The following is a 24,525-nucleotide window of genomic DNA, read 5'->3' on the forward strand; positions in this document are numbered from 1 at the left end:
ATATTGATCATGTTAATTGAATCTTTCTTGGGCATAGGAAAACAGCATGTTGCATGGCAAGAGTAATGCCATCTTGAAACAAAATCACCATGATGACTAATGTTTGACTCCTGGATAGGTGTTCTGCAGCAAGGTCTTTAAATAATGCCTATAGCACAGATAACCCCTCATAAAGAAACAATACCCTTAACACAGATAACCCCTCATAAAGATGTTTATCTTTATCATCCCTAGTGATCATGTTTTGGCAAAACAGTTTGAGACATAACCAGCTGCACATGTCATTACCCTAAAAGCTTGCTATGTAAAGAATATTTCTGGAGACCGGGTGCAGGGATCCACCCTCCACAGCCACTTGAGACATTGCTTCAGTTCATAAGTCCCTATTAAATATTTTCTTTCTCAGAAAATTGGATTTGTCAGCCTCTTGCTTTGGCCCCTCAGCTTCCTCAGCCTTAAGAGGTAGGGTAGCATATACCTGCTCACCCCAGTAAAATGAGTGTCCTTCACTTTCTACACTTTCAACCCTGAATGAAACAGCAAATATCTGGGTGCTTGTGAGTTGTGGGTTAAACACAGAAGGTGAACAATATTTCAGTATTTTCTTTTTTCTTTTTTTTGAGTCGGAGTCTTGCTCTGTTGCCCAGCTGGAGTGCAGTGGCGCTATCTCGGCTCACTGCAAGCTCCGCCTCCTGGGTTCACGCCATTCTCCTGCCTCAGCCTCCTGAGTAGCTGGGACTACAGGCGCCTGCCACTACGCCCGGCTAATTTTTTGTATTTTTAGTAGAGACGGGTTTTCACCGTGTTAGCCAGGATGGTCTCAATCTCCTGACCTGGTGATCCACCCACCTCGGCCTCCCAAAGTGCTGGGAATCTCAGTATTTTCTTACAATTAATGATAGCTCAGAAAAAGTGGTTGCATATCTTATTTCTTTTCCATTTTCAAAATAGAAATATTTGCTTATAATATGTGTGGAATATCAAAGTAATGATGCCTACTGAGGTAACACCTTTTATTCCTAATGCATTTTTGCATGGATTTATTCCAAAAGTGGGGTGATTCAAATGTGCTGTACATTGTATGAAGAATGCAAACTGGATAATACTTTTGCAGTTGTGGATCAAATGTTGGTGCCATGTTTCTATTCGTGATACTCGTTGAAGCCAATCTATCACCATCTGGCTTCAGTATGTGTTATTCAGGTTGTCTGGATTGTTTAGAACTAAAGAGGGCTTCTAGCCATGGCCATGATAGTATGAAGATAAACGCAAATCATTTTTAAAGGGATAGAGCCCAAGACCTTGGTCTTTTCAGCACTGGTTTATTTAATACAAAGAAAGTCTCCTAGGCATAAGGATAGGACTTCCAGTGACCCTAAATTTTAGATACCTCCAGGAAAGTAGTATCTAAATATTATCTTTAAGGTAATATTCTAGAGTACTCATCAGTACTGCTCTCTGATTATTTCCAGCTCTCGACTTCCTAAATACTGAGTTTATTTCACCTCCTGGCTCCCTTGTGGATGTAGGGGCCATGGGACTAGTTCTGGACAATGCATCATAAAGGAAAATGATGTGTGTCAACTTAGGGCTGAGCGTTTAATTGATTTCCCAAGACCTCCAAGTCTTGCTGCGTTCTTTGGCATACTACACAGTGATGTTTGCAGTGGGGGCCACTCTGTTAGCCTGGGTGTCTAAATGATAATGATATGCAAAGCCTCCTTGTTGATCTATGATAGGTATGTAGCTTGAGCAAGAAATCAACCTTTGTTGTTGATCATAATGTTGCTTGTTAACCTAGCATGACGTAGCCTGTTCTCACTAATGTATTTTCAATGACCCAAAGTCACATTGGCAGTTATACAGTTGAAATGTCACAACTCCTTTATAGTGTTATTATGGTAAACATTTCTGATTGATCCTTGCACTCTTTCCTGTCAACTTCAGTCAAATCCTTCTATTTGAGCAGAGGAAATACTTTTGTTTTCATGGAACCCTGAGAATACTTGACATGAAAGAGATTCTTAGGGAAATCCTTAATGGAAGAATAGAGGGGATTCCATTTCTGGAATGTCCACCCTTTCCTCCTGATAATAACAGAAAAGGAAATATTAATAAGATTGGGACAATGACAGTAGCAACCCCATTGGATATTTACCTGGTAAGATTTGAGATTGACCCTGGTTTTTAGTTTATTGGGTGCACTGAGCAAACTCATACTATAATATTTGCTTTTACATATGCTAACTATAAAGGAAATATAAATCTTTGAAGATAGAAAAAATGTTAAAAGTACACAAGCTAAAGAATGTTTATTTTCAAAACCATTAACCATTTAGTAAAAGGGAATTTAAGGGAGCAAATGGATCATAACATTTTAGAGTTATAAAGAATATTACATGTTATTCAGGCCACTCTCCTGACATCATACATGAGGAAATTAAAGCCTCCAAAGGTTAACTGAATTGCTGTGAGTCCAAATGGTTATTTGATGGGACAACTGGCTTAAATTCATTGTTTCTAAACTATGCAACCAAGAAGCCATTTATTGGGTATGGCTTACCATGCTTTATTCTGCAAGACACTTAACACACTGAGCACAACTGATTAGACCAGGGTTGCATCTTCAGTTGAAGACTATGAATGGACTAGATGAGAATTTATGAAGACATTGGCTTGGGGTATTTTGCTCAGTGGATCCATTAATTCCTACAAAAACAAAGCAACAAATAAAAACAAAACCTAACTGAACCAGTTAGATCCTTTTGGAAGAGTTTGAGTACAAGAAATACTTAAGGTTACCAAATGGTAGTTGGAAAAAGTAGAAAGAGAGAGATGTTGGAGTCAGAGGAGCTGAGTCATGAGAAAAAAAGACTTACAGACTGCTGTTCCATTCTGAATAGGAATTCTACTCTTTATTCACTCTGGTTTTCCAAAGCTAGACTGCTTCCTGAGCTACATTTTGCCATGCATTCCTGTAAGATTAACTCATTGTTTTTGATAATCTGACTTTAAAAAAAATGTTATCCTGAAATAATTAAACAAGCCCAAGTTTCCTCTGCTGGAAATATGTGATAACTTCCCTATCTTGCTCCCACAAACAAAACACCAACTACAGCACATAGCATACACTCATAGGGATCCTTTTCAAATAATCTAACTGGGGTGGGGAGTATTTGCCTAGGAAAACAGAATACTAGACATAGACGCTCTGCAGTTCTGACTTTTGCTATAATTCAAGGCTATCTGTGCCTTGAAATTAAGATAAAGACCATTGTTATTGCTGTTAGTGGTTCCTCCTAAAGCCTCTTTCTCACAATAAGTGGTCACATACAGTACTTACTGGTTCCAGGGCTGTTTCCAATACTTGACCTATAGTAGCTCATTTAATCCAGGGTAAACCTATGAGATAGCTGTTGCTATTGACATTTCTATCTCAGTGTTTACATTTGAGGACATTCATACCCAGAGAGATACCTTGCCTAAGGTCATATATCTGGGAAGTGGTGGATCCCAGGTAGTCTGACTACAGAGTCCAACATCTCATCTCTTTGCCGTAGTGCTATAGTGACTTAAATTACCAGTACATCCTCTATTTCTCTCCTACTAAGGAGAAATTATTAATGCTATTAAACAGTCCACCATTATAATCATCATATAACTAACAGATTCATTTCCAATCATAAATTTGATCATTAAACTATTGGTCATGGTCAATAACTTTTCATTTACAAAGATCCTTTTTTTGTTTTTTTTTTGAGACAAAGTCACTCTGGAGTGCAGTGGTGTGATAGCTCACTGCCACCTCTACTTCCTGGGTTCAAATGGTTCTCATGCCTCAGCCACCTGAGTAGGTGGGATTACAGACATGTGCCACCACACTTGGCTAATTTTTGTATTTTTAGTAGAGACAGAGTTTTGCCATGTTGGCCAGGCTGATCTCGAACTCCTGAGCTCAAGTGATCTGCCCGCCTCGGCCTCCCGAAGTGCTGGAATTACAGGCATGAGCCACCACACCCGGCCCAATGATCCTTCTTAACATTCATGTTTCCTGATAAATGACTTGGAGTGGAGAAGGGTGGGATATGCATCCTCAGCTGACAATGAAGAACACAGAGTTTACTAACTATTTATATTATACTGCAGGCCAAGAAACCCAAAGCCAAACATGGAAATTAGAAATAACTCTTTTGTTGTTCTCAAGATCCCAGGAATTTATAAATAAGTATGATAAACAAAATATTCCCCTTTGGTCTCTGTGATTGACTGGTGTCTACATGTTGCATGAGGGCATTGCTTTCTTTCTGTATGTCTTCATGGTTAAATGACTTAACTCTCTAACAGCTCTCACTAGAGTCTTTGCTTGATTGACCCATGATCCATGATCCATCCAGTTTGCAATAACACATGCTTCTCTTTTCCCTACCTACTGATTAGCACCCAGCTAACTTCTGTACCCTGGAGGATCAGGTGAAAGTAAAACAGCAGATGGGAAGAAAAGTGGAGAGAATGGTTGAGCCTGGAACCTCAGCATGGCATTATCCACCTGGGCTGTTTTATCAGTATGCCTTTTTGTAACCCCAGATAAGGGAAAACTGTAGCCAGAAAAAGATGAAAACAGGGAAATTCAAACATTGCAGGCATTTATTCTTATCTTTTGTTTTTATAAAGAATGACAAATAATCTGAGCGTATAAAAATCATTGCTTTGCATGAAACCCAAATTTACAGTTTGCGTATATGCATTTTCTGTTCCACAGCCACTAATGTTGTGTTGATGCCCTATGTTAGCACTCACTTGGAAGCCTGGGGTAGGTGGCTGGGAGGGGAATGGGAGGAACAGAGGGGAGAGGGTGAGAACTTGAATAGACTTTTGAGATTAGTAGTCTAATGCTCCCTCCTGTTTCCTCCTTCTCCTAATAAGGAAAGAGAAGGCCCCAGGAGGTTAACTGACTTGCACAAGGTCAGATGAGCTCAATTGTCTTCTAAACTCCACACGGAAGTTTTTTCATTTCCAGCTTTAAATTATTTATTCAGTTTTTTGCCATTTTCACTTCATTGAAATGAACTCTCTCTTCTTGCTATTATATCCTGGAAGCTATTTATCCAACCTGATTTAATTGCATTTTCATGCAATTGTATTACATTTTGCAATCGCTATTACATTTTATATTCTCTGTGTTTTTATGCCTTAGTGCCAACTGTTAGCATCTTCTGTGTCCTGCTTTATTATTGAATTACCCCATGTGTTTCTTAGGCCAGATTTACTTATATTGTAACACGGAGTTAAAAATAGTGACACAGGCAGAATGTTTCAAATCTTATCTTAGGGTCTATAAAGGGGAAGAAGTTGAAAGCTAAGGGTTGTTATTGTAACTATTTCAGTACTTGCCACATTAGGGCTGTAATAAATTCAAGTCCTTGGTCTCCGTGTTTCCAAATTTCCCTCCTGTCCCCTCTCTTTCTCATAGGTCCATTTGGAGAAGCCAGTCTCTCCTGGAACTGCCCGCCTTCTGAAATTAGCTTTAGGAAGTCATTGCAAACATCTAACATTAAGTAAATGAACCCCAATTTAAAAAGGATTTACACAAATTAGATAGAAAAGCTCAGGGGAAACCTAAGCAATCCTCATAGGTCAAAAAGCCTGAGGCAGGAGAATGGCGTGAACCCGGGAGGCAGAGCTTGCAGTGAGCCAAGATCGCGCCACTGCACTCCAGCCTGGGTGACAGAGCGAGACTCCGTCTCAAAAAAAAAAAAAAAAAAAAAAAGCCTGAGGAAATTCTTACAAACATTTCCTTGTTTTCTCAGTGGGCATATTGCTAAATACAAACTGAGGCGAAGTTTGAGAGCTTGTTAGGGCACTTGGAAATTTTGAGACATAAAAACAAATCTTCAAAAGTAAAGAAAAATTTATTATAGCAAAAGTCAATAAAATATGTGGCCAAGTAAATGTCTTTTTTTTTTTTCTCAATAGCCCAGTAGCATAATAGCACTTGCCAATTATGGAAGAGAAATTTTGATGCCTCCTCAGGCTTGGGCTTTATTTAGATAGACTCCAATCCAATCCACTGTCAGATGAATTATATGCACCATAGACTTCAAAGGCTTTATGCTCAATGGGAATGTCCAGGATAAAGTGCTGTGAGAAATAAATGATTGTATTGCAGTGCAGGATGCCAAGCTGCAGTGACCACTTTTCAGTCACTGGAAAAATGTGATGTGCAAATGGATGTCACACTGTGATAAGGGGGAGTCCAGAAATACAGTGGCAACACAGTGAGCAAACTTAAGGAAGGCAGATCGTTCACTTCCGTTGGCCAGCTATGCTCTGTAGGTGGTGATTTTCATGATGGACACAGTTGTGTCTGTTATGTGTAAGCATAGAAGCCCGCAATGCTCCTTTCTTACATTAGATATGACAGAGTTAAAATCACAGCAAAAATTTAAAAAGATTGGCTGAAAGTAAAATTTGCTCTAGATATTTGCTTTAGCAGTTTTCCATGACTCCTGAATAGGACAGGTTATCTAAGGGATCTAGGATTACCTGTGACTGTTTTGTGGGGCAGCAAATTCTCCTCTAATGTCTTCTCCTGAGAGAAGAAATGTTGACAGGGACTGCCAGATAAAGGATAAAAGCTGAACTGTCACAGCTTTCTTTACACTGCTCAGTTCTCAAACTGTAACCTGCATTAGAATGATCTGAAAGGCTCCCTGAAGTAGATTGCCAGGACCATACCCCACCCTCAGTTTCTGATTCTGTTGCAGAAACACCAGAGGATAAGTCTAGGTCCTCTAGGTCCGGCTGCTCACTACAGAGAAAGCCAATGACTGAGACGACCAGTATTGCCAAGAAAGAAGGCTTTAATTGGGTGCTGCAGCAGAAGCGATGGGAGCTCAGTCTCAAATTCATCTCCCTCGCCAACTAAAACTGGGGTTTATATAGGGGGGAAGGAATGTAGCAATGTGTAAGAAAACAGGAACTAGGGAGGAACAAGGAAACAATAATGATGAATGAGGTGTCTGACATCTTATTGTCTGGATGCCATGATCTGGTGAAATTCAGTTCTTTGATCCTTTTTTTGGTGAAGTTTGAGAGACCTTTCTTGAGGAAGGAACTTAGACAAACAAATGTAAGATTCAGGCTTTAAGACCAGAAGGGTCAATTTCTATGTTTATCCGAAAAACAAAAACAAAAAACTGTCTCTGGGACTATTGAGTTGGTTTGAATTCCACAGGTCTAGAGTGGGCTCTAGTTGTCAGGTGATGTTCATGTTGCTGGCCAGAGGGGGGCGGGGCACACTTGAAGCACACCCATCTGTGACCTGTGCTCATCCAGTCTGGATGTTTTTATGTGTGTTGCAAACACTATTCCACTTTAAGCAAGCCAAGTCATCCCTTTCCATTTGCCCAACGTTAAATGTTTTGTTGATGCCAAAGCACATGATGAAAAATGCTAAATTATAGATATTGCTGTTGAATGGCTAGGCCTTGGGTTTCTAAATCTCCCCACTTCAAGAGAAGGTTGGAAGGAAATAAAATTGTGATGGTTGCTGAAGGGATTTTATGAAAGAGGCCCTTCCTTTGGGGCAGGACTACTGTCACTGTAGTATTAAATATTGGACTCAGCAAAAGAAGGATCATGTTCCTTCTTTCCCCAACTATTCTCCACTAACCTGGCCTTTAACATATATGAGTAGTCCCTGATGTTAAATCAATATGTCCTTGGTGACACTGACTTAAAATAATTATCTGGGGAAAAGACCTTCACCAGTAAAGGTCTGTGTCCTTTTGTGGGACTTGAAGGTAGCAACTTAGCAACTTCCCGATGATGGAATGCAGTTTCAGGATAGAAGTTAAGTCCAACTGAGGTAGGAGACCAGCAGGACATATTTTCTGGTCACGACTCTGCTGACCAAAACAGGATCTGGTCCAGACAGGATAAAGCGAAGAAACCAGCAGGAACCAGCAGATGGTGATGAAGTTTATCTCTACCTGCCCTTATTGCTCATTAGCATAAGACACTCCCAACAGTGACATGACAGTTTACAAATGCCATAGCGACTACCCAGCAGTTACCACTCCTTTCCATGGCAATGACCCAGAAGTTACCACCCCTTTCCATAAAAATGACCTAGAAGTTACCATCCCTTTCCAAGAGAGTGCTTAGTAACCAATCCCTCAATTTGCATTGTCCTGTTCCTTAGTTTGCATGTAACTGAAAGTAGGTTTACTAGAGTATAAATGCAATTGCCAAGAACCCATATGTTGCTGACTCTGGGAGCACTGCCTATGAGTTAGCCCTGCTCTGCAAGGAGCAGTACTGTTGAATAAAAACTTGCTGCCTAACACCACCAGCTTGCCCTTGAATTTTTTCCTGGTAAATCCGAGAACCCTCCTGGGCTAGGCCCCAATTTTCAGGCTTTCCTGTCCTGCATCATAATAAGTCAGCTGTTTAGGAATAGGCAATGGAGTCTCATATTAAAGTATAGCAAAGTTGTTAATAGAAAATAATGGAGATGTGAAAAATAGATACTCAATCCTACTCTATAATTCAAGAGATTGAATTTGGAGCAGCAAGTTTCTTTCTATCAGACAGACTTTCTGTTTATCAGATTGGCAAAAATTAACCCATTTAATTCACTACTGACCAGGTTATGCTGCGTGAGCTTCCCTTCCACACTGCTGCATGGGAGTGTGTGTTGGGACAATATTTTATTTTTTATTTATTCTTTTTGAGATGGAGTCTCACTCTGTCACCTATGCTGGAGTGCAGTGGCATGATCTAGGCTCGCTGCAACGTCTGCCTCCCAGTTTCAAGCAACTATCCTGCCTCAGCCTCCTGAGTAGCTGGGATTACAGGTGCATGCCATCACACCAGCTAAGTTTTGTATTTTTAGTAGAGAGGGGGTTTCGCCGTGTTGGCCAGGCTGGCCTCAAACCCCTGACCTCAGGTGATCTGCCCGCCTTGGTCTGTTAAAGTACCGGGATTATAGATGTGAGCCACCATGCCCAGCCTGGAACAATATTTTAGAAGTCATATGAGTAATAATTATTAATAATTATCAAACTTAGAATGCACATGCTCTTTGGTGGTCATGGAATGTAACTTCCATGAATTTATTTTGCGGAGATAATTGCAAAATTATCTACAAGGATGCCTATTGAAGTGCTATTTAGATTCATAATTAGGGATTGATTAACTTCATATTAAAGCTACATGACATGCAGCCATTAAAAAAAATGGTATCTCTTTACTTGATGGTGGTCCTTTTTTATTTGGAAGCCCAACATTGAACCTATGACTATATTTGAAGATTCCTGCCTTAGTTGTCAGGCCCACATTTACTATAGAAGGAGAAAATTCTGGAAACTCACTTTTAAAGCTTCCCTTTACTGTGACATGGGCACAGGTCTTAGACTTTTCCATTCAGAATGAACTGCCACAAACTTTAAATTGGAAGCTTGTGATGTGAAGTATCAAGGGCTGCACAAAATCCATTCCCATCAGGGTGGTGACAGAGGTGGCAGCTTGTTCTGCCTTCAGGGGTAGCAGGGGCAATGTTTCTGGCAGCAGCATCCGGGGTCAGTGACTGTCATGTCAGTTGAGGAAGTAGCAGCAGTGGCCACACCCAGAGGTGGTGCCTTTAGCAGAGCAGCTCAAGAATGAAGTTTGGGAGTAGTTCCCATTGTGAGGTCTCCAGCTGTTGTTCTCATGCCATCGCATTCAAAAAGCTCCCCAGATGCTTTACGTAAATGTCATTATGCCTCAGTCAGCTAGATTTCTGTTGCTTATAACTGGCAACCTTGCCTGGTGCAATCTTTATGTATACATAGTGCAAAATCTCGAAGATACAGTTCATGAAAAGCAAGATGCAGAATAATGAGAATAGTGTCACATGGGGCAAAAGAGGATATGTCTTGGTATATGATTACACATTTCAAGATAGAAGGATATACAAAAAATTGTTAGTAATGTTTTTTACTTTTCATATTGAACAAATCTTCTGTATTATGGTATTGTGTTTTTTAGTGCTACATAGCAATGGGTTGTATAGTTTAATAAAACATTAATATAAATAATATAAAGTGGTACCCAGTGTCCTGACTTGACCACAGAATTCTAAGATATTTTATTCCTAGGTTTTTAATTCTCTGGAGCTCCTGTTGCTTTCATATGAACTCGGTTTTCTTTGGAAGGCCTGGTGGACATTAACCAGAGCTGGACCATGGTGATGCCCACCTGTGCTGAACAGCTTTGCTATGGCATGTCTCCTGGTATCGGCAGAGAAAAACTCACTGCAGGGTAACTTCCTACCTTTAAAGTACCGCAGGGCCAGCATTGAACAGTAACACAGGCTCAGCTGTCTTCCCTACAAGGTGAAGTCTCCCCTCAACGAGCGAGACTCACCTTCACTGGTCCCAGTCTGGCTGGGAAATATGACCTCAATGTCATGGAAAGAGCAATGCTCTCCTCTGTGGCTTCCTAGACCTGCCACATATCCATATTTGGAGCAAATGGAAATACAATTATTTGGACAACTTCAGGACAGATGAGTGCATTCTGTACCTAGAGAATAAAACGCAAGTAACAAATCGAGATTAGCAGGTCATATGCTCTGCGAAGGCTGCAGAGAAAGATTCTTTCCCCTTTTCTGTGCTGTGAGACAATTCACAGAGGGCAAAGGGCATCGGCTTCACAGGCAGACCACCTTGGGTCTGAGCCCTTGCTCTGCCTCATCTGGGTTAATGGAGCTCAGAACTTCAACTGTAAAAAGGAAAAATAATACCTAGTTCACAGGGTTGTCGTGAAATTTAGAGATGATACACGTAAATTCCCTAACACAGATCTAGAACGTGATGGGGGCTCAATGAAGAATAGTCCTTACTCCCAATGCTATCCCCGAGATATCTCTCAAGTTCTCATGAGAGTTAATAGGGAAATAGGCTCTGGAGGATAACATTTCGTTACGGAACACATATACTCTGTAATATAAGAATTTGTGTTTACAGACATGACAGGTAACTTTAGGAAGCTTGAAATACAGGGAAATTGTATGATCTCAATTTCCCACACCATTGCTCTTAAAACTATCTCAGTGTTCTCCCAAATATAATGGATGGATTTCTGAAAATTTTGAAATTTTGAAATATTTGTACTTGACAATACTGCAAATTATGTTTTCCCCAAATCATGGTCAAATAATTTTTTTGTCAACCCTAGTGTGAAAGGGCACAGAAAATCATAAATGTCTTTTTTTCTCCAAACTGTCTACCTCTGAAATATATTCTATTTTTCAAGCTTTAATAAAGCCTTTATTGAACTTATTAATAAGGTGTTATTAATAATTTGGCTTCCATTCTTATAAGTATAATCTTGCAAGCTGGTTTAGGGTAGATGAAAGCTCATCTTATGGCTCCAAATGATGTGCCCAGCATGGGAAATAGCATTTTGCCATATTAAACAACCACTTTCTAGAGTGGAAGTTACAATAGGTCATCGTGGTGCTATGTAAACCTGTCATCTTTAGAATTTGTAGATTAGAATTGGGATGTATAGCCATATATTTAAATTTAAATTTAGGCACGACTCAATTCAGATGTTAGTTTCGAATTCTGAATGGAGTCTCTGTGGATGTGGCTGTGTGTGCCGTGAGTGGTGGTAGAATCCTGTTAGAAGGGTGTTAAATACTTTTCACAGCTTCATAAGGAGTGTCTCTGCTTTAGGGCTCTAGCATGTAATCAAGTTGAATAATTGATGTCTTGTTATGACTTACAGAAAATCTTTTCTAACTCTTAAATTGCCTTATTGAGAATATGTGTCACAGGTTCCAAAGCAACCAGAACCCAGAAAGTCTCCATTTGTTTCTTACAACACTGAATCTTTTATTTAAAAAAATTATATATATAATATCATTTCATCAAAATTAAAAATGTACACAAAGATATAGAGTTAAAATATAGCTCCCTGTCTTCCACCTGCCTTCTAGTTTCTGTTGTAACTCACCCGTATACATATAAACCCAAATTACATTTGCATATAAAAACAAACATACATTCATATTCTTATTTTTCTTTCATTTTAGCCCAACAGGTAGCACATTTTACATACTCTTCTAAAACTTGATTTTTTCACTTAATATACCTTGGGAGTTTTAAAATAACATTATATAAATGATACGCTTCTTGTGTTATTTCAGGTTCTCTGAGAAGTGGAGGCCAAGATAGGATCCAACATGTAAGAATTATAGTATGAAATGTCTGTAAGGGAAAATCTAAGTGACCATGAGAGGCTGGAAGACTTGTCAGACCACAGTGCAAATCTGACTCTGAGCGAAAGAGAAGGGAGGAAGGCTGAGTGGTGCTTAGTTTTTTGGGGCTATCATGGAATACTCGAGACTGTGTAATTTATAATGAACAGGAATGCCTTGGCTCACAGTTCTGGAAGCTGGGAAGTCCAACATCAAGGCATTCGCCAGTTTGGTGTCTGGTGAAGGCCTGGTGAACTCTGCATTTTCTGTGTGGAAGACCCATTGTTCCTCACGTGGCAGAGGGGAGAGGAGCTAAGAGAAGGCTCACTCCTGAAAGCCCTTTGGTTAAGGCATTAAACCATGTATGAAGGCAGAACCCTAATGACCTAGACACTTCTTACTAGGCCCCACTTACCGACATCAGCACACTGGGGCTTAAACTTTGAGATGAGTTTTAGAGGGAACAAACATTCAAACTCTACCAAGTGGATGTATCTTAGACTGTAATCCAGTTTGACAAGACTGTCATGGAGCCCTCAGCAGAGCCACCTGTTAGAGAAATCCCTCATCTCTCAGGAATGGGCATGCCTCAGTGTCCCTGCCACGTTCATTGGCTGGGAGCAACCTAAGGAAGCATACACTCCTAGGAAACTCTTAAATGGATTTCCAAACACAGCAGCTGTGGGCCTCTGTCAGTTGCATGCCCTGTAGTTAAAGGTCTGCAAGGCATTTTTATATCAGAAAGCCTATGTTTTTTTCAGAGACTTTTTCTATTGACACTGTGTTAGGACATCCTTTCATTGCTATAAAGAATTATGTGAGATTAGATAATTTATAAGAAAATAAGTTTAATTGGCTCACCGTTCTCCAGGCTATATAGGAAGCATAGAGGCATCCTTTTCTGGGGAGGTTCAGGAAGCTTCCAATCATGGTGGAAGGCAAATGGGGAGCACACACATCACCTGGCAGCAGGAGCAAGAGAGGAGAGGGTGCCACACAGTTTTAAACAGTCAAATGTCACGAGAACTCACTCACTGTGCTGAGGGCAGCACCAAGAGGATGGTGCTAGACCACTCATGAGAAACCACCCCCATAATCTGGTTGCCTCCCACCAGGCTCCACCTCCAATACTGGAGATTACAATTCAACATGAGATTTGGGTGGCCACATATCCAAACTGTACCAGGCACCTTGTCCAGAACCCGGGCATGTGATCTTCCTTACTTGGAAAGGTGTCTGGGAAATTGTGGAACTGAGCATGCTGTTTGGTGCACAGCATTTGGTATCACAGAAAAAGCTGGGGTACCATTAGCAAGAAATAACCAGGGCAATTGGTGTCAGTGACTGCAACACACTTAATTAAAGTTTGTTAAATGAATTAACAAAGGTTTTAAGAGCTGACATTAGAGCTCCACAACATCTTCCAAGCTCCTCCTTGGAATAAGATGCACACTCACCATTAACCACCTCAGTTTGCATATGTCCTCCAATGAAAGAGAGAGGGACAAGAACAAACAACAACACATACCTCCTCCACCCCTGTCAAAACAACTGTTCTAAAACGTTAGCTTTCCCAAAGCATTTTCACACCTTATCATCACTCAATGTCTACATTGCTAGATTTCTACATTGGAGACTTTTCATTATTGTTTACAGGAATCTAATCTTCCTTGTTTGCACTTATAAATCAATAAATTTAGGCTATATATACATACATATATATAAATATATATATATATATGTAGAGAGAGAGAGAGAGAGAGAAAGGGCCTAGGCTTCAGTGCACTGGCATGATTACAGCTCACTGCAGCCTCAATCTCCCTAGATCAAGTAATCCTCCCACCTCAGCTTCCCAAGTAGCTTAGGCCACAGGCATGCACCACCATTCCCGGCTATTTTTTTTTTTTTTTTATTTTTTTGTTGAGATGGAGTCTCCCTGTTTTGCCCAGGCTGGTCTTAAACTACTGAGCTCAAGTGATCCTCCTGTCTCGGCCTTCCAAAGTGCTTGGATTACAGGCCTGAGCCACTGCACCCGAATGATAAATATTTTTTTAATCAATAGAATAGGGTAGACTTGAGTCCAAACTCCCCAGATTAGCCTCCAGAGCCCTCAAACCTCATTCTCCTCACTTCCCTGCTTGAAGACTCTGCCACATTTGCTTATTCTTTTTCCTTGGGCTTTTGCACATGGTGTCCCCACTGATAGAAATGGGCTTCATATGCAGGGGACATTTGTATTTTTACAATTTTGACTCAGTGAGTCAAATGTCACCTTCATGAGAGGGCTTCTCTGACCACCTCATTTATTTTTATTTTTTATTTTTTATTTTTTTAATTATACTTTAGGTTTTAGGGTACATGTGCACAATGTGCAGGTTTGTTACATATGTATCCATGTGCCACGTTGATTTCCTGCACCCATTAACTCGTCATTTAGCATTAGGTATATCTCCTAATGCTGTCCCTCCCCCCTCCCCCAACCCCACAACAGTCCCCGGAGTGTGATGTTCCCCTTCCTGTGTCCATGAGTTCTCAGTGTTCAATTCCCACCTCTGAGTGAGAACATGCGGTGTTTGGTTTTTTGTCCTTGCGATAGTTTACTGAGAATGATGTTTTCCAGTTTCATCCATGTCCCTACAAAGGATATGAACTCATCCTTTTTTTATGGCTGCATAGTATTCCATGGTGTATATGTGCCACATTTTCTTAATCCAGTCTATCGTTGTTGGACAAGTTGGGTTGGTTCCAAGTCTTTGCTATTGTGAATAGTGCCGCAATAAACATACGTGCGCATGTGTCTTTATAGCAGCATGATTTATAGTCCTTTGGGTATATATCCAGTAATGGGATGGCTGGGTCAAATGGTATTTCTAGTTCTAGATCCCTGAGGAATTGCCACACTGACTTCCACGATGGTTGAACTAGTTTAGAGTCCCACCAACAGTGTAAAAGTGTTCCTATTTCTTCACATCCTCTCCAGCACCTGTTGTTTCCTGGTTTTTTAATGATGGCCATTCTAACTGGTGTGAGATGGTATCTCACTGTGGTTTTGATTTGCATTTCTCTGATGGCCAGGGATGATGAGCATTTCTTCATGTGTTTTTTGGCTGCATAAATGTCTTCTTTTGAGAAGTGTCTGACCACCTCATTTAAATTGATACTCGTCGTGCACAACCGTGTTACACTATCACCTTAGTTATTTTCTTCATAGTTTGTTTTTTACACTCTAAAAAATTATTTTGTATGTTTCTTTTTCTAACTTTAAAAAATCTTTCTACCTTTCCCCCTCCATATTTTGTTCAATTATGTATCCCAGTAATTAGACTAGTGCCTCAAAGAGAGTGTTTTGGAGAACTAGTGTTTTGGAGAAAAGAATGGATAGTTATCCTATTTTATGGAAAACTGACATTCAGAGAGACTATGACTGGCCCAAGTTTCTGCATCTAGCAAGTGGCAAAGTCTTAGTTAATCTTAGGCAGTAGGACTTGGTATTAAGAGCAGGATATGGCATTAAGAGCATGAATTTCAAGATAAGACTCCCAAGGTTGGGTTCCCAGCTCTGCCATTTACTCATTGCATATCTTTGAATAAGTTAGCTTCTTTAACCTCAGTTTCCTTAACCTTAAAATAGGAATAAGAATATTAACACTTGCTCATTAGGATGTTATAGTTCTTAAATGTCAACATGTAGCCTAGTGCTCAACATGTAGTGGCTTCTCAGTAACCACAAACGGGTATTATTGAGCATTCTGTCTCTGCAGGCCAGATGTCTTCAAGATGCTACAGCTCCTTCAGTTTGGGAGCTGTGTGTTTTCATGCTGCTGGTGGTAATAAAGGTAGGAATGAGATGTTATATTGCGAAGGAGATAGAAGCAGAAAAGGACCAACAAGTATAAGTTCATTAATTGCTGGGCCCCATCGGGCGAAGAACTGAGTTTCATTCTGTTGTGAGCGCTGGATATTCAGATGCCTCTGCCTGGTATTTTTTAACGTCTACAACACATAATGCACAAGGCTGGCCCAGGTTTGGGGTGGTTCCACCTTGAATGGGCCTGCAATAATCAGTCAGCTCTGTTTGAGCCCGGGCCACTTCCCAGGTGACAGCATTCCTGCGCAGGCAAGTTGGATATTTTCAAGCGCTTCTAGAAATGAGATTCCATCTCTTCTTTGAATAACATCAGAAACTCATAGCAAGACACAGTAAATTCCAGCAAGATGCCTTTGATTTCTCTATCACCTGCCTGGATTTTGTAGATCAGGCTAACATTCTGAAGGTCTCTGGGTGACGTTTTAATGATATGATTCAGTTTTAATAGGTAGTTTCTAATCTGGCTATCAGGTGCTAGTGTTACTGAAACAGTGCAGTATTTGCAACTCACCCCTTCTGTTTGGCATCAATTCTGAGATGCATCTGCGGGTTGGTGACATTGATTTCTATGAATTGTTTTATTCTTGTCGGAATCGATCCATCAGCCAGTGGCCACCTCATCTTTGGATGCGACTTCATCTTGTCTCCCTCATCTCACTTCTCTCTAGCCCCTCCAGCCTGTCAGGAAAAAATAGGTTACCTTGGAGACAGGACATTTAGAAAATGTATGTAACCACTACACCTGATTCAGTTATTAGATATGTGATTTTCTATGCTTAGTTTAAAAATCCTTAGAAAGGGTCGTAATGGATTTAAAAACAGAGAAATTTTGTTTTTAGATATGGAGACACTATGTTTAAAAATGTTTTCCCTATTGAACAAATAGGATAAACAATTGTTTGGTTGCTCTGAGAAGCCATTTTAGTTCAGAGAAGAAATAAATAGATGAAAGAACGCCTCAAGGTTCCTTTCTGCCGATAGAGCTCGAGAAAGTGAGTTTATACTGGGACAGAAGCCTATACAAGTTTTGGCTCTTTTATTCCACTACTTTGATAAATACCATATGCCACAGTTTCTCTCTTTTTCTAGAGATAAAAGGGAAATGGTTTTTTTTTTTGGTAATTTTAAATTTTTAAAAGCATTTCTTTTACCATTTTAGCATTTTTGTGTAGAAATACACATATAGGGTTTTCATACGTATGCATTAAACACGCATATACATTTACCCTGTTGGTGGACATGACACTGTTATTCTCATGAGCTTTTCTCTTCGTTCTCCTCCTTAAAGGGTGACTTTTTCTTCTACCACTTGTGTATTAGCAACTGACCAGTGGCCATTTTCCAGAATAAGAGACTTTTCAGAGTCAAATGCTTATAGAACCATAAATATCAGACCATGGCAGCATTCCAAGAATTTTCTGGCATGATGAAAGGAGGGTCAAGCTTCCAACTACATACAGGGTTGTTTATACAGCCCAGGGAATGCCTAAGTTAACTCTGCTTCTGCAAGGGGATTGACCCTGCAGGCTGTAAACTATTAACCACAGTGTTCCTTGAACCACAAGGAATAAGCACAGATCTCATTAGGGAGCTTTGCGCTTTAATTCTTGTCATTGAGTCTGCAATTGACCCTACTGTGTATTCCATTCAGTACTTCAATGTAAGGTCATTAACAACTAAGGGTGAGGGCCTGAACCATGATCCCCTAAATAAGTAACGTGGGCTTAAACGCAGAGCCATGGGAACTTCCTCACCTACCTTTTTAATGGATACTTTGGTGGAAACTGAAGCCCTACGGTTTTCTCCATAGTCTGCATCTTTCTCTATGCCAAAGGCATTTAATCTCCTTTCAAAATTACTTTTACTGAGGTGAAGAAAAAAAAGCTATATGAGAAGGAAGAATTCAGTTCCATCCAGCGAGTTAAGGTAGTACATTTTCTGCAGACTTTATTGTTTCTCACTGCTTAAAGGAAGAGAGAGAAAGCTTTACTATTCATGGCAGACTCAGTAAATACCCAGCAGGCACAACACTGGGCATTTTACATATTTCCTTCTGCTTATTTTTCTCAGAACACTTTCAGTTAAATTTTAATCTATCCATTTTATTGATGGGTAAATAGAGTCCTAAAATGGTTAACTTGTCCAAGATGAAAGAAGCTAGAATTAAATAAATTTACCTGAGCACACTGCCAAGCTTCTTCTGCTAAACCACACTCCCTGCCACCATTAGCATGCAGGTGGTGTGTCTCCAAGACCATGCTCATTTCCTTCCTCTTCGCCTCTCCCATCTCCAACTCTTTTCTCCTCTCTCTTTGACCCTTTTTTCTTCTTTCTTTGTCTCTATTTTGTTTACCACATATTTCAAGCCTACTAAAATATTAGGAATTAATATATAAGATATCCATGTACTGCCCAAAACCAGAATTCATAAATGTTAACATTTTGTCATGTTTCCTTTAGATTTTAAAAATATAATCAAAACATTATATATTTGATTAAAGGCACCCCATTTCATTCCTCTCTCATCTTCCAATATGTGAATATTATCTTGAATTTAGTATACACTACATTTTTTTTTTAAGATGGAATTTCCCTCTCGTTGCCCATGCTGGAGTACAATGGCGCGATCTCGGCTCACTGTAACCTCCGACTCCTTGGTTCAGGTGATTCTCCTGCCTCAGCCTCCCAAGTAGCTGGGATTACAGGTGTGCACCACCACACCCAGCTAATTTTTTTGTATTTTTAGTAGAGATGGGGTTTCACCATGTTGGCCAGGAGGGTCTTGATCTCCTGACTTTGTGATCTGCCTGCCTTTGCCTCCCAAAGTGCTGGGATTACAGGTGTGAGCCGCCACGCCTGGCCACTGTATTCTTATAGTCCCTATTTATATCATCACAACGTATGTATTTATTCAAAAACAACATATATTTTTGCAATATTTATTATTATTCTGTGAGATTTAAAGTTTTACATGGTGATGTTGTACAGCAGGTATTTTTCACATCTTAAAAATACATGCTATTATTTAGAGATTTTTTAATGTAAGTGTAGTTCTAGTTTATTTATAGATGTACAATGATTATGTATAGAATACATAAATATTTAATTATATAATTATAAAGCAATTTATTTATACATTATCCTACTGATAGACACTTAGATTATGCACAGAATTTTCCTATTAAAGATGGTACATGGTCAACACATTTTGCAGGATTCCTTGTGCCCCTGTCCAGGTTCCTCTAAGGTTGATAATTGAAAGTGGACTTGCTGGATGATAGAGAATGGATATCTTTAACTTTACCAGATATTGCCAAATAGCCTTACAAAGGGGTAGCAGTTTATACACCTCTACTAGCAATGCATGAGAGTTCTCATGTGCCCATATTCTTGCAAACCATTACTACTATTAGACTTCTTTTTTTTTTTTTTTTTTGACAGAGTCTCCCTCTGTCGCTCAGGCTGGAGTGCAGTGGTGCAATCTCGGCTCACTGCAAGCTCTGCCTCCCGGATTCATGCCATCCTTCAGTCTCAGCCTCCCGAGTAGCTGGGACTACAGGTGCACACTGCCACACCCGGCTAATTTTTTGTATTTTTAGTAGAGACGGGGTTTCACTGTGTTCTTCAGGATGGTCTCGATCTCCTGACCTTGTGATCTGCTTGCCTTGGCCTCCCAAAGTGCTGGGATTACAGGCGTGAGCCACCGTGCCCGGCCTATCAGACTTCTTAATTACTCCTAATCTTCAGTGTATAAAATAGAATCTCATGTATTTAAATCTGTGTTTCTTTGAGTACAAACAGAGTTAAAATCTTTTCATAAATATGATGGCTTTCCTCATATACCTGTTCATATACTTTGTGGGTTCCTTTTCTTTTGTACTATTTTTATTTTTCTTGTGATTTGTAGGAGTTAAATATTTTGGATATAAATTTTTCATAAAGAATACATAATGGAAATGTGTCCTCTTCTGTTCCTTGTACATTTAATTTGTTTATGGTGTCCTTTGTTACGCAGAAATTTTACATTTGAAAACAGTCAATCTTACCAAAAACTTGTTTTGGGTTTGTGTGTGTATGTGTGTGTGTGTGTGTGTGTCTGTGTGTGTTGGTTTTGCTTAAAAAGTAATTCTCAGTTTTTATTTCCTTATATAGGCCATCAATCCATCTAGAATTAATTTTCTTGTATGACATGAGATGAGGTTCTAACTTTATCTTTTTTTCACATGATTAGCCCTTAGTTCCAGCATGATTCGTTGAAAAATTAGTCCTTTACCCAGTAATTTGTACTGCCTCTTTTCTCCTAGGTAAAGAAGACTGCTGCTCTGCACAATTCCAAGCGGCACCATTCACATCATTTTCAAGATGAATGGCACAATTCTGGAGCCCATAGAATATAATGTAAATGGCATCCCTTGGAACTATGCAATGTGGCAGCCCTGTATAAATTTCTAATGCATGCGTTTGTGTATTTGTTCTCCAAGGCTGTCAAAAAAAGTCACCACAAACTATGCGAGTTACAACAACAGAAATTGTCTTACAGTTCTGGAATCTTACAGTTCTGGAGGTGAGAAGTTCTAAATTCAGGTGTTGGCAGAGCCTCGCTTTATCTGAACCTCTGGTCGTGCTGGCCATCTTGACATTCTTGGCTTGCAGATGCATCACTGTAGTGTCTGCCTCCATCATCACGTGCCATTTTCCTGTGTGTCTGCATGTCTTCATATGGCCTTCTGATAAGAATACCAGTTTTTGAATTAGGGCCCACCCTATTTTAGTATGACTTATCTTAACTATTAATATTTACATCTGCTCACTATTTCTGAACAAGGTTACATTCTCTGGTTCTGAGTGGGCATGAATTTGGCTGGGGGTATGGGGCACTGTTCATCCCAGTAGAGTTTGTTTGTGGGCAGTTTGACTCTGTATCATTGGCTTATTTGTTCACATCTGTGCCAATACAAACTTATCTTCATTACTAAGACTTTATGATAAGTCTTTACATATGGTAGAAGAGTCCTCAACTGTCTGGTATCTTATTTTTCTTTAAACTTTTCTTGGCTTTTCTGTGCACTTCAGGAAATGTAGAATTCCTTTTTGGAATTTTTTGTTGGATTTTTTGTTAATGTTGAGGTTAATTTGGAAAATATTGACCTCTTCATGATATTGTGTGTGAAGAATTTTACTTATTTATCTTTTCTACCTTAAATATAAGTTTCTAATTTTCTCCATACATGTTTTTCACCTTATTTGTTAATATTTTTCTCTATATAGCTGATTATTTCTGTTTCTCTCATGAACGAATACTTGTTATTTTTTCTTTCCTATTTGATTGTTGCTGGCATTCAGAAACACAGTTGTTCTTTGTATAATGATCTTGTATCTAGTATCATTGTTGAATTTTCTTATTATTTCTAATCATTTATTTCTAGAGTATCTCTGATTTTCTATATTGAAAGTCATTTTGTCTGTAAAGAATAATTTCACTTTTCTTTTTGAATCTTGATATATCATTCCATTTTTTTCTTATCTTTTTGCATTGGCTGGGACCTCCAGGGAAGTTTTGCACAGAGGCAATGACAGTGCACATTATTTTATTCCCTAACACACATTTTTACAATAATATTTTACGCCCAGAGATTTTGTGTTGCCATAGTAATGATTCATAATCAAGTCTATATGTTGTTTATCTCTGTTTCTGCCTTCTCCAGTCCTTGGCTATCCCCAACTTACAGAATTCAGTTACATCTATTTCTCTACAACCAAGTCCAGAAATATATTATAGTGCTATTCCCAGAACTTGGTGAGCTGGAAATTAAATTGTCCCAAGCCTGTGGTATAAGCCTCTGATCCTCGGTCTTTTCCTCTAAAACCCTCTGTTTTTTGAGAAACAAACCGCTGAAAACTGATCCTTGCCTGAGTCCTCTCATTCTGGCCCAGTGTCCTATTAATCTTTGCCAATTCTTCCACTTTAGAGGTTGGACTAAGGATATAGACCCACTTCAAACCAGAATTATCTCTTGCTATGTGGATGCTACTACCTATACTGCCCATATTGCTACACATTTCCCCAGTGACTAGACTAGCAATTATTAGCTATATTTTTTTTATCTCTAACATACCAGAGGGCTAAAAACAGTGAATCACTATGACAATAAATAGCTACTGATGAATAGCTACTGGCAGGGAGGTGGGTGTACCAAAATTTCTGGAGGACTAAGAATAGCTAGAAAAATGCCCCCAATATCCCCAGGCAATTCCAACATGCCACCTTCTTCTTCCCTTATTTAAGAATCACTGACCCAATACAGGAGCACCCAGATTCATAAAGCAAGTCTTGAGTGACCTACAAAGAGACTTAGACTCCCACACAATAATAATGGGAGATTTGGCCGGGCACAGTGGCTCACGCTTGTAATCTCAGCACTTTGGGAGGCCAAGGCAGGTGGATCACGAGGTCAGGAGCTCGAGACCACGGTGAAACCCCGTTTCTACTAAAAATACAAAAAATTAGCCGGGCGTGGTGGCGGGCGCCTGTAGTCCCAGCTACTCGGAGAGGCTGAGGCAGGAGAATGGCGTGAACCCAGGAGGCGGAGCTTGCAGTGAGCCGAGACCGCACCACTGCACTCCAGCCTGGGAGACAGAGTGAGACTCCATCTAAAAAAAAAAAATAAATAATAATAATAATCATAATGGGAGATTTTAACACCCCACTGTCAACATTAGACAGATCAACGAGACAGAAAGTTAACAAGGATATCCAGGAATTGAACTCAGCTCTGCACCAAGCGGACCTAACAGACATCTACAGAACTCTCCACCCCAAAACAACAGAATATGCATTTTTTTCAGCACCACACCACACCTATTCCAAAATTGACCACATAGTTGGAAGTAAAGCTCTCCTCAGCAAATGTAAAAGACAGAAATTATAACAAACTGTCTCTCAGACCACAGTGCAATCAAACTAGAACTCAGGATTAAGAAACTCACTCAAAACTGCTCAACTACATGGAAACTGAACAACCTGCTCCTGAATGGGTACTGGGTACGTAACAAAATGAAGGCAGAAATAAAGGTGTTCTTTGAAACCAACGAGAACAAAGACACAACATACCAGAATCTCTGGGACACATTCAAAGCAGTGTGTAGAGGGAAATTTATAACACTGAATGCCCACAAGACAAAGCAGGAAAGATAAAAAATTGACACCGTAACATCACAATGAAAAGAACTAGAAAAGCAAGAGCAAACACATTGAAAAACTAGCAGAAAGCAAGAAATAACTAAAATCAGAGCAGAACTGAAGGAAATAGAGACACAAAAAACCCTTCAAAAAGTTAATGAATCCAGGAGCTGGTTTTTTGAAAAGATCAACAAAATTGATAGACCGCTAGCAAGACTAATAAAGAAGAAAAGAGAGAAGAATCAAATAGATGCAATAAAAAATGAAAAAGGGGATATCACCACTGATCCCACAGAAATACAATCTACCATCAGAGAATACTACAAACACTTCTATGCAAATAAACTAGAAAATCTAGAAGAAATGGATAAATTTCTCAACAAATACACCCTCCCAAGACTAAACCAGGAAGAAGTTGAATCTCTGAATAGACCAATAACAGATTCTGAAATTGTGGCAATAATCAATAGCTTACCAACCAAAAAGAGTCCAGGACCTGATGGATTCACAGCCAAATTCTACCAGAGATACAAGGAGGAACTGGTACGATTCCTTCTGAAACTATCCCAATCAATAGAAAAAGAGGGAGTCCTCCCTAACACATTTTATGAGGCCAGTATCATCCTGATACCAAAGCCTGGCAGAGACACAACCAAAAAAGAGAATTTCAGACCAATATCCTTGATGAACATTGATGCAAAAATCCTCAATAAAATACTGGCAAACCGAATCCAGCAGCACATCAAAAATCTTATCCACCATGATCAAGTGGGCTTCATCCCAGGGATGCAAGGCTGGTTCAACATACGCAAATCAATAAATGTAATCCAGCATATAAACAGGACCAAAGACAAAAACCACATGATTATCTCAATAGACGCAGAAAAGGTCTTTGACAAAATTCAACAACCCTTCATGCTAAAAACTCTCAATAAATTAGGTATTGATGGGATATATCTCAAAATAATAAGAGCTATCTATGACAAACCCACAGCCAATATCATACTGAATGGGCAAAAACTGGAAGCATTCCCTTTGAAAACTGGCACAAGACAGGGATGCCCTCTCTCACCACTCCTATTCAACATAGTGTTGGAAGTTCTGGCCAGGGCAATCAGGCAGGAGAAGTAAATAAAGGGTATTCAATTAGGAAAAGAAGAAGTGAAATTGTCCCTGTTGGCAGATGACATGATTGTATATCTAGAAAACCCCATTGTCTCAGCCCAAAAT

Source organism: Nomascus leucogenys, chromosome 22a, assembly GCF_006542625.1.
Source record: "Nomascus leucogenys isolate Asia chromosome 22a, Asia_NLE_v1, whole genome shotgun sequence".
In the NCBI taxonomy this organism is placed as follows: domain Eukaryota; kingdom Metazoa; phylum Chordata; class Mammalia; order Primates; family Hylobatidae; genus Nomascus; species Nomascus leucogenys.